The following is a 15,183-nucleotide window of genomic DNA, read 5'->3' on the forward strand; positions in this document are numbered from 1 at the left end:
TAGAAGATATAAGATGAAACTGTTTTAATGGAATTGTTGATAGTGATGATGTTGTAGTTTATGGGATTGAACTGGATTGTATGATTGGTTTGTTTGGTTCCAGTTCATGGAGTAGGCAGTGAAGTTATGGATGCTACATATTTAGTGGTTTGAATTATAGTCAGGTATTAAGATGTGTTACAGGGATGCGAATGGTGTTGTTGTTGTGTTGAGGTGCAGGGTATGATTGAAGTTATAGAGGGTGGCTGATTTAAGTGGTGCTATGTATGTTGTCCATATTGCAGCTGCAATTGAAAGGGGAAAACTGATGATAATGGATTGAGATTCAGCTGTGATTGAGTTGAAGTTTATATAAATGATTGTAATGGATAGTCTTATTACAGTCTAGTGACATTTAGTAACATGAGATGATGAAGCTGTGACAGTGAAGTAGTAATTATTGTGACTTAGAGAAGTAAACTTAATGGTGGGTTGGTATTTTTGTATATGAGGCCGTGGTAGTGTTACTAAACTTGCAGAGAACTTGGAAGAATGGTTGGCGAATAGTGGAATGTAAACTGAGTGCTGATTTGGTGTCAGTATTGAATTGTTGGTGTTATTGAACTAGGTAGTGATGAGTGCCAAATATTGTATATATTTATCCCTTTTTGTTGGCATTTTAACTCATCTTTTATGCATTAATTCTACATTTTATCCCATATTCTGTATTTTCATTGTTTTCAAGAATAAATATTTTTATTAATTAATTTTGCATTTTTAGGTAATAAATAAAGTTCGGATGAGTCGCGGAGCGAAAAGAGCAGAAAAGTAGTGAAAAGCCGGGAGAAATTACGCAAGGAAGCCGCGAAGAATGGTGCGCACAACCTCATTTTCTACACACAAAAGCGCCTCCGTTCTCAGCCATCAGATCATTTCTCAGAAGAATCTAACGGTCGCTCCTTGCTGAGCATCAAAATCTGATGTCTCTGCCAAGCACCACAGCGCTGAAATTTCAAGCCTTCAGATTAGATGGTAGTTGGATCCAACGGTCGCTCCCTTGCTGCGCATCGAAGTTTGATATACCCGTCTAACACTACAGTACCTAACTCCATCAAGTACCATTCATTTTGTTGTATCATACAATCTAACGGTCGCTCCAAGCTTCACTCCACATCACCGTCCGATCTACCTACCAGTTTCGCATCCAATGACTCAGCCTCACAGAGCATCAAAATTAGACACACCTGCCTTACACCCTAGTGACCGAGCCACTACACCCCAACCAAACGGACCCTTCTCCCACTCTATCGCACCCATCTCCACCATCACCCCCCTCTCTGCAACCACCTCCTGCAACTGCCGCACCACCATCATCACCACCACTCCCTGATGCCACCAAACACCACCAGCTATCCACAACAACCCTAACCCCTATAATCATTTCCACTCTCATCAATTCTACATCTTCCTAATCACTCAATTTCACACCTCTCCCATGTCAGGAACCCTAGAGGTGAAATTGACAAATTAGGTGGAGTAGAATTGAAATTGAAGGCATGGAGGGCATGAGAAGAATCAGAGGAAGAATGGGTCGTCACACAAGGGAAAAATTATGCCATGAAATTAGGTAATTGACAAAACCTAATTTCACTGACTTAGGAAAAATTTGGGGAAAAAGCCAATATTGTGTAAGAAGTATAAATTGATGTCTTGTAGAGCATGAGAAGAACACTATTTTACCTCTCTGGACTAGCCAGTAGAGAAATTGCAACAAAATTTTACTGCACTTCAAATTGCAATTCTTATCAGTGAACAAGTAGAATTTGGCTTATGTGTTTTGTTATTTCAAATGTTAATTATGCTTGAATGTTTATATATGTTGAATGTGATAGTTTTAAACATGGTTAGCATGAGCTAATCATCTTCAGGCCAAGGCTCAGTGAAGCCTTGTGCACTGTCAAGTGTGTTGGAATGAGTTGGTTGCTTCCTGTTGCTGTTTTGTGAGTGTGCATTTGAGAGACACCAATGCTTGCAGAGCCTGTGATTGGCTGTACTGTCAAAAGACAGCCAATGCTAGGGGTAGCCTAGCAAGCAAGTTGGTATTCTATCATTTCTAGTTGTATGCTTAGGAAAGAACTTAACTTAAACCATGTTACTTGATTAGGATGCAAGGTGGATCATATGCTTTGGCTTGCCCATTACTTATCTTTCAATCAATCTTATTTTCAATCTTGTATGCTTATTTCACATGTTACTCTCCCTGTTTTTCATTTTCTTGCATTTTATAACTGTTTTGCACTGAGGTCAGTGCACTGAGCATAATCCTGCCCCTTGCCCTTGGCTGCCAAGCCTTGGTTGTTATTGCTTTTTCTTGAACTACTCCTTTGTTGCCTTACCCTGCACTTTTTGTTCTTGCTTACCTTTCTTTGCTTTGGTCCTTAACCTGCTTCTCTTTTGCTCTACTTCATGCTCTTGTTTATTTGCCTGCAACCTTGCCTGCCCTTAGCTTATTACACATTTTAGTTAGGAAAACTTCTCATAAGCTCCTCTCCCTGTGGACAAACCCCTACTCATCACTATATTATAAATTTGGACCTTGTATACTTGCAAGTGTTTTGTGTGCAATCCAATCTTCACACCAAGTTTTTGGCGCCGCTGCCGGGGAGCTGGCTACCTTATCTGTGAAGTTTTCAAGGCTGCTGTTGGTGCTGTTGGCTCAGCTGTGAAGCTGCTGTTGCCAACTTTTTGCTGCTGTTGGTGCTGGTGCTGGTGTGCAACTGCTGCTGCTGCTGGTGCTGTTGGTGTGCTGCTGCCAAGTTTGCTGTTGCCAATTTTCTGCAGTTCCTGGTGCTGCCAACTTGCAACTGCTGTTGCTGATCTGCTGGTGCTGCCAACTTGCAAAGCCTGCTGCCAACTTGCAAAGCCTGCTTGCCAAGCTTTGTGCCAACTGCTGCCAGGCCTGCTGCCAACCACTTCTGCTGGGCTTGTGCAGTTTCTCCTGAATTGGGCTTGTGCCATCTGAGCTGGGCTCAGTAATTTCTGCTCTTGGGCTTGTGCAACTTCTTCTGTTGGGCTCGCAATTGCTGCTGGGCTGCGTTGTTGCTGCGCTGGGCTCTGCTACACGTTGCTGCTGGGCTTGACTGAGCTGCTAGGACGATCCTAAAGCCCAACTGGGCCTTGCAACTAAAAGGGGACTAAAAGCCTATTTTTGGGCTTCCCTCCAAAAACAAGTAAGCCTAACCCATGAGTTAACCCACTTGGGCCTCATTTAAATTCAAATTTGGGCTTGTAATAATTTTTTAATTATTTATTTGGGATTGTAATAATTTTTTATTTTCTTTTTCTTTTTTTTATTTGGGATTGTAATAATTTTTTATTTTCTTTTTGTTTTTCTTTATTTTTCTTTTATTTTCTTTTTCTTTTATGGGTGTTTAAATTATTATTATTGTTTTTATGAGTTGTGATAATTTATGATAGGTTTAGTTCAAAAATTTTAAAAAACCCAAAATTTTTAAACCAAAACAAAACCCCTTCTTTAAACCAAAACCCATTCAAAACCAAATCTTCATAACCCTTGGGCCAATTGTTTCCGATTGCTCTGTCTGACCAACATGTTAGTTAAGGTACCTACTAGGACATGATTGTGACCTACAGAGACCAGACAAACAGACTTGTTAGAATTAACCCAGACGAACCTATCGAAATTCTAAGTTCTGAGGGAGACAGTCCAGATCAACCAGAAACAATGGGAGAACCACGTACCCTCAAGGATTATGTACCCAACTAGAGCCAGTCAACCGTCGTATTTTGCTGCCCGAGGCTAATGGCCATTATGAGCTGAAATCTAGCACAATACAGATGCTTCCTATTTTTAGAGGTGTTGAGAATGAAAACCCTTACCACCACGTGAGAGAATTCGAGGAAATTTGTGGAACTCTGCGTTTCACTCAAATGACCGACGAAACCCTGAAGTTAAGGCTTTTTCCTTTTCCCTGAAAGATAAGGCAAAGGCCTGGCTCTATGCTTTACAGCCTCAATCCATCATGACATGGGATGACCTCACAAAGGAGTTTTTCAAAAAGTTTTTCCCGAACCACAAGACTGCGACAATTCGTCAAAGTCTGAATAGCTTTGTGCAATTAGAAGGTGAGACCTTAGCTAGATACCTGGAGAGATTCAATGAATTATTGCTCCAATGTCCCCATCATGGTTTTGAAAAATGGAGACTTGTGCAAATTTTGTATGAAGGTCTAGATGTGTCCACCCGAACAACGGTTGAGTCGATGTGTAATGGTCTATTCGTAGATAAAACTGCTGACGCGTCTTGGGACTTCTTGATTGAAGTAGCTGAAAAGACGCAACAGTGGGAATCCATCCGTGAAACCAGAAAGACTACATCCGAAGCAAAGGCTTTTAGGATTGAAGCGGATTTTGAGGGTAGAGCAAACATGGCATCAATAGTTAGGAGATTAGAAGAGTTAGAACTACATAAAAATTCAAAACCTTCCACCACTACTCTCCGAGAACATGTCGCTTCATCTATTTGTGCTGCTTGTAACGACCCCAACCATCAATTCCAAAATTGTCCAGATTTGCTTGCAGTCCAGGAGTCTAGGCTTGAACAGGCACATGCCATGTTTCAAAACCAGAGCATAACCCTTATTCACAGACCTACAATCCAGGATGGAGAAACCACCCTAACTTTTCATGGTCAAAAGGACCCACTCAAGGAGGACCATCTCAACCCAATCAGAGCTATCAAAACAATCAGGGATATCAGAACAATCAAGGTTATCAACACCCGAGAAACCCTCAACAACAATCAAACTCTCAACACAATCATATCCTCACACAATACAGACAAGAGATTATCCACCTTAGAGGAAATGTTCCAGAGTTTGATGCAAAGTCAGAAAAATCTAGATCAAAAGATGGATCAAATATGTGAGAGAGAAAAGGGTAAACTTCCGAGCCAACCCCAACAAAATCCAAAGAGGATATTTCAAACAGGCACAACATCCTGCACTGAAACCTCACCTGATCAAATCCATGCCATTACCACCCTCCGAAGTGGTAAAGTCATCGAGAACAACGTAGGCGAACCTAATGAGTCTGATACAAATTCCACGTTGTCTCCACAACCCCAGAAAACCAAAGAATCTGAGCAAGTTGGAAAATCTGACAATTCTACTGCTGTGAATGTCCCTTTGCCAACTCATCTTCCTGTTGCTCCATTTCCTCAAGATTATCAACAGAAAAACCCATTACAATGAGATGTTAGATCTGTTCAAGAGAGTCAACATCAACATTCCTTTTCTTGAAGCAATCAAGCAAATCCCTGCTTATGCCAAATTCCTCAAAGACTTGTGCACTCAAAAGCGCAAGCTCAATGTGCAAAAACGTGCTTTCTTAGCTGAGCAGGTGAGTTCCATCATTCTGAACAAAACTCCACCCAAGTTTAGGGATCCAGGATGTCCAACAATTTCTTGCACTATAGGAGAACACACGGTCAATAAAGCGTTATTAGACCTAGGTGCAAGTGTTAACCTACTGCCATATTCTGTTTATGAGCAGTTAGGTCTTGGGGAGTTGAAACCAACATCTATCACTCTACAACTGGCAGACCGATCTGTCAAGATTCCTCGTGGAGTGGTGGAAGATGTTTTGATCAAGGTTGACAAATTCTATTTTCCCGTAGACTTCATTGTCTTAGACACTCAACCTGTACAAAACCCAGACTGTCACATTCCTGTCATCTTAGGACGTCCTTTCTTGGCTACGTCCAACGCGATCATCAACTGTCGGAATGGAGTGTTAAACTGTCTTTTGGTAACATGACGGTAGAATTGAATGTGTTCGATATTAGTCAACAACCTGTGAATCTTGATGATGATGATGTACATGAAGTTAATATGATTGAAGGATTAATGCAAGATTCGTTGACTAACATTCTATCCGTTGACCCCTTTCAAGCATGTATGGAGAACTTTAACCCTGATTTCTATGATGATGCATACTGTAGTGACGTCCTATCTCTGCTCGAATCTGTACCTCAAATGGACGTCACGAAAGGAAATATGAAGTGGAACAACCCCTATTCTCTGATTCCAAGCTTCCATCCATTGTTGAGCCACCCAAGCTTGAATTGAAAACATTGCCTAGTACGTTGAAGTACGCATTCCTAGGTTCTTCTGATACTTTACCTGTCATTATTTCATCATGTTTAGACACGGAACAGGAAAGTAAGCTTTTAGAAGTACTTAAGGAACACAAAGAGGCCTTAGGATGGACCATCTCAGATCTCAAAGGAATTAGTCCCACCATTTGCATGCACCACATTAACCTTGAAGAGAATGCCAAACCATCGAGGGAAATGCAAAGGAGACTTAACCTAACATGAGAGATGTAGTCAAAGGAGAGATCCTGAAACTACTTGATGCGGGTATCATATACCCAATTCCCGATAGCAAATGGGTTAGTCCCATTCAAGTTGTGCCTAAGAAGTCAGGCATTACTGTTGTTCAGAACGACAAGAATGAATTAGTCCCTACTCGTACAACACAGGATGGCGAGTATGCATCGACTACAGGAAGTTGAACACAGTAACAAGGAAGGATCACTTCCCGCTCCCTTTCATTGACCAAATGCTAGAACGTGTGTCTGGACACAGTCACTACTGTTTTCTAGATGGCTTTTCCGGTTATAACCAAATTCACATTGCTCCGGAAGATCAGGAAAAAACTACATTCACGTGTCCATTTGGGACGTTTGCTTATAGACGTATGCCCTTCGGGTTGTGTAATGCACCTGCTACTTTTCAGCGTTGCATGATGAGCATTTTTTCTGACATGATAGATAGTTTTCTCGAGATCTTTATGGATGATTTCTCTGTTTTTGGTTCCTCGTTTGACGAATGTTTGAAGCATCTTGCCCTCGTGATATCCAGATGTAAAGAAAAGAACCTTGTTCTAAATTGGGAAAAATGCCATTTTATGGTGAATTCAGGAATAGTTCTAGGACACATCATCTCAGAAAAGGAATTGAAGTGGATAAAGCTAAAGTTGACCTCATTCAACATCTACCACAACCTTGCTCTGTGAAGGAGATCAGATCATTTCTAGGTCATGCTGGTTTTTACCGGCGATTCATCAAAGATTTCAGCAAAATCTCCAGACCTCTGTGCAGTCTTCTCTCCAAAGATGTTGCCTTCAATTTCGATGCTGCCTGTGTGAAGGCATGGGAGGAATTAAAAACCCTTCTCACCACCGCTCCTATAGTCCGACCACCCGATTGGAAGCTTCCGTTCGAACTTATGTGTGATGCCTCTGATTATGCTGTTGGTGCTGTTTTAGGACAGCGAGTTGATAGACTACCATATGTGATATACTATGCTAGCAAAACCCTTAATGATGCCCAACTCAATTATTCAACTACCGAGAAGGAATTGCTTGCCGTCGTTTTCGCATTAGACAAGTTTAGATCTTATCTGATAGGGTCTAAGATCATCATATACACAGACCATGCGGCTTTGAAGTATCTTCTTTCCAAGAAGGATGCTAAAGCTCGCCTTATTCGATGGATACTCTTATTACAGGAATTCGATCTCGAAATCCGTGATAAGAAAGGTTGTGAGAATGTGGTTGCTGATCATTTGTCTAGATTAACTTTAGAGTCTATTGATGATTGAGCTGATTAGAGAATCATTCCCAGATGAACAGCTGATGTCTATCTCAGACCTTCCTTGGTTTGCTGATATTGTTAACTACCTCGCTACAGGTAGGATGCCCTCACGTTGGTCGAGACAAGACCGCTCTAAATTCCTGGCTGAAGTCAAACATTTCCTTTGGGATGACCCATATTTGTTCAAGTACTGTCCAGACCAAATCATTAGGAGATGTGTCCCCAACACTGAACAGAAAGATGTGATATCTTTCTGTCATGACCAAGCATGTGGAGGCCATTTCAGTGCCAAGAAAACTGCTGCAAAGATCTTGCAGTGTGGATTCTATTGGCCATCATTGTTCAAGGATTGCCATGATTATTGTGTTGCTTGTGAACGCTGTCAAAAGCTAGGAAGCATTTCGAGGAGAAACATGATGCCATTGAACCCCATTTTGATTGTGGAGATTTTTGATGTTTGGGGGATAGACTTCATGGGTCCATTTCCCATGTCTGACAGCAAGTTGTACATCCTAGTCGCAGTTGATTACGTTTCTAAGTGGGTAGAAGCCATAGCAACCAGAACAAATGACCACAAGGTGGTACTTTCATTTCTAAAGGAAACATATTTGCACGTTTTGGTACCCCTAGAGCTATCAGTGACGGCGGTTCACATTTTCGTAACAAGTACTTTGAGTCTTTAGTACGCAAGTATGGCATAACTCACAAGGTTGCTACTCCGTACCACCCTCAGACTAGTGGACAAGTGGAAGTGTCTAATAGGGAAATTAAGCACATTCTGGAGAAGACGGTCAACCCGTCCAGGAAAGATTGGTCATTGAGATTGAATGATGCTTTGTGGGCCTATAGAACAGCTTATAAGACACCAATTGGCATGTCCCCCTATCGTCTAGTGTATGGAAAGCCGTGCCATCTACCTGTGGAATTAGAACATCGTGCCTACTGGGCAATCAAAGAGCTGAACTTTTCTCTGGACGAAGCTGGAATTCAACGGAAACTTCAACTCAACGAGTTGGAAGAATTGAGAAATGAGGCTTATGACAGTGCCAAGCTGTACAAGCAGAAGATGAAGATGTTTCATGACAAGCGTATTCTCGCGCAAATCCTTCACTCCTGGTCAGAAAGTCTTGCTGTATGACTCCCGATTACATCTTTTTCCAGGAAAACTGCGTTCCAGATGGAAGGGTCCGTACCTAGTACGCACAGTTTTTCCTCATGGAGCTGTAGAGTGGAGGATGTCTCCAACAAGAACGTTTTCAAAGTCAACGGGCAGAGATTAAAGCCATTCCTTGAGCCATTTCCACCCGACATTGAAACAACCGACCTGGAGGACCCAGTCTATGTGGACTAAACTGGTCCACTCTTTCCCTAAATAACCAAACAGTTTTCCAAATGTTTCCCTAAAAACCAAAATTTTTCTTTTCCCAACAAAACCAAAATTTTTCCAAAAAGTCCAATCCCATTAAAAACCAAATTTTCTTGTAGATAATGTGTTAGTTAAATTTCCTGTATATTTTGTGCTCATCCATTGTGACTGCTAATATGATGGATTTTTGCCTTGAATAACGGAGTTTTAATCGAGCTACGCCGTACAATCGGGTATTCTCTCTCCTTTTACTCTACTCAGCATGTTCCTCTTCATATATTGTTTTAATTCTTTCCATATTTTGAAACATTGAGGACAATGTTTAGTTTAGGTTTGGGGGTATAGAGTAGATACCATGATAATTTGCCATAATTGAAAACGAACTCCTTCTTCTTTTTGAAAAAATTGAAAAATTCCAAAAAAAAAAAAAAAAAATTAAAAAAAATGAAAAAAATCATAAAAATGGAGCTCATTTACCTTGAAATGTTGACTCTTGTGCAAATATGTATTTTATTAGGAGTCTTAGTCTAGATATTTAGGCACCCTGATTCTAGCACAATTCACATAGTGATAAGAAATTTGCACGCGCACGATCTACCAATACATGTATGGCCTCGATCTTCAAGGTGTTGGATAGGAAGTTACGATTGCCAATCACTTTAGAATACTGAACGAAACTGGACTAGCTTGTTCTTTGGTTGGTTGGGATAGAAGGTGGAGGTTACATTAAGAAAACAACCATCGAATTTAACTGGGTGCATCAAAAAGGGCTACCTCTTGCAAAGTGTCATGTAATTTTTGTTTCTTGTTGTTTTTTTGTTCAAAAAAAAAAAAAAAAAAAAAAAAAAAAAAAAAAAAAAAAAAAAAAAAAAAAAAAAAAAAAAAAAAAAAAAATCAAGTATTTATCAATTCCATCATCTCTTGTTCCAAAAATAAAAAGAGAATAGTCAATGTAAATAAGAGTCATGTAAAGAGTTATTTTTGTTGTTTCGTTGTAATAAGCAAGGAGGGTGTATGCCATTGATGTACAACGCGAGTAATTGTGAAATACCTCCAACTCATTCACAATTCTCGTAAAGTCCGGACAGCTAGCTAGATTTCGACCTCAGTTCTTAGCCTGAGAAACTATCTCTTGGTGATTAGTAGTCATGACTTCAGATCTTTCTTTACACATGTGTAGATACACTTTACACTCTTATCACATGTCCTTATTTTTTATCAGTGCTAGGATTGTGCCTTCGATAGCTAGATTGACATCTCCATTTTGCTGTGAGCTTAACTGTTTTGCACATGTCACGTTTGATGGAATCTGAGCTTATATTTTGTCCTTAGGTTTTGTAGGCACACCTCTGGTAAACCTTCACGAGACTTCAACTCGTCCACTAGGGACACTTAGTGGTTTAAAAGGCTTAGTGCATACGCTAAATGCATTCGAGAGACCAGCGACAGTGGTATAGTTAGGATTTCCTTAGTTCTGTTTTACTTGAGGACAAGTAAAATTCAGGTTTGGGGGTATTTGATGAGTGCCAAATAATGTATATATTTATCCCTTTTTGTTGGCATTTTAACTCATCTTTTATGCATTAATTCTACATTTTATCCCATATTCTGTATTTTCATTGTTTTCAAGAATAAATATTTTTATTAATTAATTTTGCATTTTTAGGTAATAAATAAAGTTCGGATGAGTCGCGGAGCGAAAAGAGCAGAAAAGTAGTGAAAAGCCGGGAGAAATTACGCAAGGAAGCCGCGAAGAATGGTGCGCACAACCTCATTTTCTACACACAAAAGCGCCTCCGTTCTCAGCCATCAGATCATTTCTCAGAAGAATCTAACGGTCGCTCCTTGCTGAGCATCAAAATCTGATGTCTCTGCCAAGCACCACAGCGCTGAAATTTCAAGCCTTCAGATTAGATGGTAGTTGGATCCAACGGTCGCTCCCTTGCTGCGCATCGAAGTTTGATATACCCGTCTAACACTACAGTACCTAACTCCATCAAGTACCATTCATTTTGTTGTATCATACAATCTAACGGTCGCTCCAAGCTTCACTCCACATCACCGTCCGATCTACCTACCAGTTTCGCATCCAATGACTCAGCCTCACAGAGCATCAAAATTAGACACACCTGCCTTACACCCTAGTGACCGAGCCACTACACCCCAACCAAACGGACCCTTCTCCCACTCTATCGCACCCATCTCCACCATCACCCCCCTCTCTGCAACCACCTCCTTCAACTGCCGCACCACCATCATCACCACCACTCCCTGATGCCACCAAACACCACCAGCTATCCACAACAACCCTAACCCCTATAATCATTTCCACTCTCATCAATTCTACATCTTCCTAATCACTCAATTTCACACCTCTCCCATGTCAGGAACCCTAGAGGTGAAATTGACAAATTAGGTGGAGTAGAATTGAAATTGAAGGCATGGAGGGCATGAGAAGAATCAGAGGAAGAATGGGTCGTCACACAAGGGAAAAATTATGCCATGAAATTAGGTAATTGACAAAACCTAATTTCACTGACTTAGGAAAAATTTGGGGAAAAAGCCAATATTGTGTAAGAAGTATAAATTGATGTCTTGTAGAGCATGAGAAGAACACTATTTTACCTCTCTGGACTAGCCAGTAGAGAAATTGCAACAAAATTTTACTGCACTTCAAATTGCAATTCTTATCAGTGAACAAGTAGAATTTGGCTTATGTGTTTTGTTATTTCAAATGTTAATTATGCTTGAATGTTTATATATGTTGAATGTGATAGTTTTAAACATGGTTAGCATGAGCTAATCATCTTCAGGCCAAGGCTCAGTGAAGCCTTGTGCACTGTCAAGTGTGTTGGAATGAGTTGGTTGCTTCCTGTTGCTGTTTTGTGAGTGTGCATTTGAGAGACACCAATGCTTGCAGAGCCTGTGATTGGCTGTACTGTCAAAAGACAGCCAATGCTAGGGGTAGCCTAGCAAGCAAGTTGGTATTCTATCATTTCTAGTTGTATGCTTAGGAAAGAACTTAACTTAAACCATGTTACTTGATTAGGATGCAAGGTGGATCATATGCTTTGGCTTGCCCATTACTTATCTTTCAATCAATCTTATTTTCAATCTTGTATGCTTATTTCACATGTTACTCTCCCTGTTTTTCATTTTCTTGCATTTTATAACTGTTTTGCACTGAGGTCAGTGCACTGAGCATAATCCTGCCCCTTGCCCTTGGCTGCCAAGCCTTGGTTGTTATTGCTTTTTCTTGAACTACTCCTTTGTTGCCTTACCCTGCACTTTTTGTTCTTGCTTACCTTTCTTTGCTTTGGTCCTTAACCTGCTTCTCTTTTGCTCTACTTCATGCTCTTGTTTATTTGCCTGCAACCTTGCCTGCCCTTAGCTTATTACACATTTTAGTTAGGAAAACTTCTCATAAGCTCCTCTCCCTGTGGACAAACCCCTACTCATCACTATATTATAAATTTGGACCTTGTATACTTGCAAGTGTTTTGTGTGCAATCCAATCTTCACACCAGGTAGTTCTGATTTGGTTAAGATGGATGTAGGGTTTGTTTGAATGTGCAGAAGTGGTAATGTTGTTAGTGTTTAGATTCTTCAGGTTGTAGGGGTATAAGTAAGAGCTGAGTTTGTGTTGTGCAGAGTTGGGTTGTAGTTGGAGTGAACTTACAGTTTTATTGGAGTTAAATCTCTCTTATAGAAAGTTGTTGCTAAAAGCTGCAATTGCAGGTAAATCTAGTTTATAATTATAGTTGAAGTTTAAAGTTATTTGAATGAATGATTTATTATAATGAATAGATTGAAATTTCACTAGAGTTAGAGTTGTAGCTGTGTGAGAAGAACCTTATGCTTGTCTGACTGAACAGATTCAGTCTGACTTAGATTCTTATCTGTCTTAGTGTACCTGACTGAGTCGAGTCGACCCTGTTAACCTGAGTTGAATCAGTTTGACTCAGTGACCAGACCATTAGACCGTTGACCTTTGACTGACGTTTACCGTTAGTTGACTCAGCTGACCGTTAGAGACTGTTAATTGACTCAGATGGACTGGACCTTAGTTTAATGGGATGGATTAGTGGACTTGGGCTTATAGCCATTTTTCCTAATGAACATGAATTGGATCCCTATGGTCCGAATTAGCCTTTGGTTCCTTCTACAAAGTTGTAGATATTCATATGACCTAGCTAATCGATTGTAGAACCAACCTTTGAATTAGTAAACTTTAGACATACTAAAGTAAGAGAATGAAAATGTGTGGAAACATAAATGGGCTTAGAACCAAACTTATAACTAGATTAGATAGTTCACTAAACTTATAACTAGATTATTGTATGAGATTATTTTATGAGCCTTGTACGTGTGAGTCTTTTGAGTCTTTTGGCTAAACTCTTAGAGTGCTTGTATGATTAACAGTTCGTCCTTATTAACAACGATCCATTCTAAGGATGACCAATGGATCGTGGATCTCGAGGTAGGCGTGGCTTGTCATCAAAAGAGGTGGGAATCTATATTTAACTCTTTTGGAAATCGTTGTTGTTTCTTTTACAAAAGTTTATGTTTAACAAACTCATGCATTGTTTGTTTGTGCATTTCATGCTTTCTTTAGTTTGCATTACGATTGTTCTTTTGATTTTTTCGAATCTTTCCGTGATTTGGAAAGGACCTGTAATGTTTGTTGTCATCAAGAATTGTTATGGGAAATGAGAATTTCCACATGTGGTATATAGGATGCGCTCCTTCACATTTATATCTATTATATGTTTATTCGGTGTGGAATTCACAACAATATTATTATTCGTTGTGGAATTGGCATCAATATTATACATTGTTTGAAGAAGGAGTTTGTTATACATGTTTGTTTATTTCAGTGACTTAGTCGCTATGTTTTTAATGTTTGGGAAAACATGTATTGTTTTCCAAGTCTTGCCCATGATTTCTTGAAAGTTAAATGTTCTTTCTACTGGGCACCCCTTTTAGGGATGATGTGCTCATCCATTTCCATTTTCAATTTCAGAGGCAGATCAGAGTTGCGCAGCGGAGCTTCGAGGAGTACACTCCGTTAATTAGTTAACTTATGCTATGTTTATTATGTTGTTTATTCTATTTGCAAACCAAATGACTATTGTATATGTATCATTTGAGAGGAATTCTTGTATATATTTCAGAGAGGGGTTAGTTCTTGGGTTAAGTTTTTGTAGCCGATTTCTTAATTGAATGTTTAAGTAAATGTTTTAGATCCTTAGTGCCTCTTTAGTTAGTTATCTCTTGGATTAGTCAGCTGTTAGCTTAGGGGGCGCTACAGTGTTGGTATCAGAGCTCACTATTAGATCTTATATGGGAAAAGATAAAAATAGCCAGTGCCAGTTAGAGAACTAGATTAGTTTAGAACTGGGTTGGATTTGCGAGATAAATCTTAATCATTAAAATCTATCAATAATTAAAAGATTTATTTGATTGGTCGATTTGTTTGTTTGATTTTTTGTATTTGTAATGAAGTAAAAATTGTAGGGTACATCGAAAATTTTAGCTAATAAGGACTTGAGAATAATTAATCTAAAAAGTTAAAGTATGAACACGTAGACAATCTAATACTATAATAATAGTGAGATTAATATTATCTATAGAACATGTAAATAAATGGAAATTTACTGAACACATTGGCTTATGAAGAGTAAACAAATTATAATTACATAAATGTTAATAATATTTTCGGGACTTAATAATAATTGTAAGCGTAGTTAGAATAATAATTCAACAATCAGTGTGGGTAATACAAATGTAATAGTAATAATAATTTTAATAAAGTAATGTTAGCATTTATCAGTTAGTATCATATTAAACTCAACTTAACTAAGATCTCATCAAAGAGTTATAACGATAAAAAAAAATAACTATGATTAAATAGTTATGGAAAATTAATAATGCCTTATCTAGGGTTAAATTTTGTAAATTAAACCAGTGATAAATTAGAAATATATGTTTTGCACTTAAACTAGATATTTAGTACGTATAATACTTATTAGATGTTAGACGTAAAAGGTGAAGATATAATATAATATACAAGGTAAAAAGACCCAACTTGTTATAATCATGTACCGAAATTATTTCTAGTCTAACAAATGATCCAGTAAATCTCTAAAATGAAAATA

The 15,183-nt window shown here is 39.1% G+C and overlaps 1 long non-coding RNA gene across 1 annotated transcript; it reads left to right on the forward strand.

The window, feature by feature from the left end:
• The first annotated feature begins 546 nt into the window (after positions 1 to 546).
• On the forward strand, positions 547 to 12,762 carry LOC113278614. The gene is made up of 2 exons (XR_003325579.1): positions 547 to 607; positions 12,553 to 12,762. It is a non-coding gene; the product is annotated as an uncharacterized LOC113278614 (long non-coding RNA).
• The last annotated feature ends 2,421 nt before the right edge of the window (positions 12,763 to 15,183 follow it).

Source organism: Papaver somniferum, chromosome 5 (assembly GCF_003573695.1).
Source record: "Papaver somniferum cultivar HN1 chromosome 5, ASM357369v1, whole genome shotgun sequence".
In the NCBI taxonomy this organism is placed as follows: domain Eukaryota; kingdom Viridiplantae; phylum Streptophyta; class Magnoliopsida; order Ranunculales; family Papaveraceae; genus Papaver; species Papaver somniferum.